At 49.3% G+C, this 3,146-nt stretch overlaps 1 long non-coding RNA gene across 1 annotated transcript; it reads right to left on the bottom strand.

Annotated features, from left to right (window-relative positions):
• Positions 1-341: 341 nt before the first annotated feature.
• LOC137168280 (uncharacterized) lies at positions 342-1,179 on the bottom strand. Its single transcript, XR_010924259.1, has 2 exons — positions 1,092-1,179; positions 342-952 (listed from the first exon to the last, which is right to left on the bottom strand). It is a non-coding gene; the product is annotated as an uncharacterized lncRNA (long non-coding RNA).
• Positions 1,180-3,146: the final 1,967 nt, after the last annotated feature.

Raw genomic sequence — 3,146 nt, 5'->3', positions numbered from 1 at the left:
TCAACTATCCCTCCAAATTCATATTCTGAATAAATGTAAGTTGACAAATAAGACCACGCGGATGTTTAATCCTGCTTAATTTTAGATCTGAAATGCCTCACTTTGCATCTCAACCTCCTCAGTGCACAGTCATGCACTGAGGAGTTGAGATGCAAAGTGAGTTGGTGCACAATATTTAGTGCTGCTGGTTGTTGTCACCATATAAGCCACTTTGCATAAAGTGGTCTGATTGGTCTGGCTCCTAGCTGCCAGAAACAATCCATTCTCAGCGGATGTTTTCCGGACTAAAATCTCGTTGCACAAACTGAATTCACAAGAAACAGAGTGGCTTTGCACGGCTATGCATGTCGGTCAAGCTGAAAACAAGGCGCTTTATTTCAATCTCTGAAAGACAACATATGGTTGATACCATTTTTCATCTGACTTTGACACATTTTAACTGCGGCGGTAAACGCACCATAACATGATGAAAAACCTACACACTTTAGGCCACATGTGGCTCACATACAAGGGCAGGTATGACACCGGCAGTTTTGCAGTAGACAGAGCAGAGAATATGTCATCCCAGGAGAAGATAAAAAAAAAAAAAAAATCCAGCAAACAATACAAGATGTAATTTATAACAAGGATTTACCCAGGGACACTATTTCACGCACAGCTATCCATGAAGAGATGTCTTTTTTTTCCCTGAGAGCAAGCATATGTTCTGTCAGACACCGGTGGAGGCATCAACGTAACACCAGTCCACCAGCCAACATGTGAGAGCGTGTGTGTGCAGCAAAAACAGCTCTTTAAGGAGGTGCCAGAGCCTCCTCTGTGGTGCGCCACGTTTGCAGCATGTTGACTTGTGATATGACGCTATCACAGGCTACAGTCTGGACCCCGGCGATGGGCTCACGTCCACGCGTCCTTTTCCCATAGAGCTCCTCAAATCCTGACATCCGACAGAACTCTGACAAAGGAGATGAGAGCGTTTTCAACCGGTCTGCTATCTCAGATAATTATCTCTGATATTCAACATTCCAGACTAGAGCAGAACAACCGGGAGACAATCTGTACAAACAAACACCATACGATTATGAATGCATTACCATCCGGCAGACAGGCAATCAACACGCAATGACTTGTCCTGCAACCCTGCAGAATTAAGAGTCCTCTCAGGTTTCTAACACACTTGAGATGATTGACATGCAAACAACAGCGGCTTGGATGGAGTAGAGTCAGCTTCGCTTCACCCCCTCCCACCCTCAACCCCCCCCCCCCCCCCCCCCAACTTGCTCTTACTCTTCGCTCTGTGTCTCCTGGTTACATAAAGGTGCTGTGTTTGTTTCCCCAAGGTGAATTGACTAGCCTGACGGTGCACGCCGAGACTTGATTGCACGCTTGTAGTACATTTCGGAATCCATGTACCGCGCGGCGTGCAACCTTCGCTCGTGCACATGGTCACTGCTGCCACCACTCCCCTCCATCCCTATGCTGCAGCACTAAACGATTCAAGTAGTTGCGGTAATGACTTGAGGCAAGGAGGCAATGGTTGAGGTGAATCTCTCTCTCTCTCTCTCTCTCTCTCTCTCTCTGTCTTTCTCATCTGCGTCTTCAATCCATCGATTAGCTACAGAGGAGTACTGACAAGCGGCAGCCACTGCGGTCCTGCAGGATTGCCTGTGTGTGTGTGTGCACGTCTGTTTGTGAGCGTCGGCCTGCGAGTGTGAACAACAGATAGGGATACAGACAGCAGACACGGGGGCAGAGCCTGCAGTGGTGCACACCTATGCGAGGGAGTGCGAGAGCCTTATTTACTCCACTACCTGGTTTATTGAGTCAGCCCCCTCAGTCAGGCTCTGATGCAGCCGCCTGCCCCCTCGGCTCAGCTGCCTCCACCACCACCACCACCACCACCACCATCGCTGTGTGTGCTAACTTACCAGGCTTTAGCAGCTTTTGTGCCAACCTAACCTAACCACAAAAGCATAAACTTGTGCACATGCAAACATCGTTGATTGTGCAGGGGCACAGCATCTCTGTGCCTGCACTGCACACGCTGAACCTGTTTACGCCTAATGAGACGACATTATTTATAGTCCGGTGTGACAGCGGCGGCCTCGCCATTAGACTGATAATGAGTCACTGGGATATTGATGGATGCTTGTCTATATTGGTATTCACCAAGGAACCGGTGCCACTTCTCCGGGTTGCCGTGGATACCAGCGTTGCCTGTTAAATGACCCAATAATAATAATGATAACAATGACAGCACTATGTGGAGATTGAGTTTTAAAACCACAGGGAGAAGGACGCCGGCCAGAGCGCGAGAGTAATGAGGATGGAAGGAGAGCGATACAAATGAAAAGAGGGAAATAAATGCTGAAGAGTGGAAGGGAAGGTGGGTGGAGGGGGGTGGGGGGGGTGTCAGGAGTTTGGGTTGGATGGTGATGGGGGGGTGCATAGAGAGGGGGAAAAACACACAATCGATGATCAGTGAAGTAGCATTAGCATTGTTCACACATCCCCAGCCTCGCCCCCCCCCCACTCCCCCACCCCCCCACCAACCCCTCCACCCCCACCACCCCCTTCCTCTTGCGGCCTCTCTTTCTTTCTTGCTGCAGCGTTGCCATGGCGACCGAGAAATGTGGGAATACCTCTGTCCTTCAGAGAGAGAGAGAGAGAGAGTAAAAGAGGGAGAAGGAAGAGATGGAACGAGACAAAGGGCACAAGGAAGGAAGGAAGGAAGGAAGAAACGAGGGAAGGAAGCGCGAGGACAGAAGATGCAGGGGAGCAGACATCGCTCACTGACTGAGCGCACATTAAAAGCCTTGTTTAGCCCTTGAAGGAGCAGCTAAAGTATGAAACATCGTGATCTTACACACTCCTGTACACACATAAACAAATGTGCGTCAGAGTCGGCGCCCCGCTAATGCATTCAGCTCCCTTTGCTGGCTCCGCTTCCATGAAAGAGAGTTAGTGGAAAGTGTTTTCAGTGAGTTTGTGTGCGCAAACACACACACACACACACACACACTTTCTCACGCACATGCTCTTCTCTCTAAAACACACAGGCGTGATTGTGATCACACACATGTTAATCAGTGGCCAGCCAGGCTCCTATGTATTTACCTGCTCTCTGTGTTGTGAGGCCATAGTTACTA

The sequence above is a fragment of the Thunnus thynnus genome, chromosome 17 (assembly GCF_963924715.1).
Source record: "Thunnus thynnus chromosome 17, fThuThy2.1, whole genome shotgun sequence".
Taxonomy (NCBI): domain Eukaryota; kingdom Metazoa; phylum Chordata; class Actinopteri; order Scombriformes; family Scombridae; genus Thunnus; species Thunnus thynnus.
Note: the sequence above shows the minus strand (reverse complement) of the source record. Positions and strands in the feature narration are given on the sequence as shown.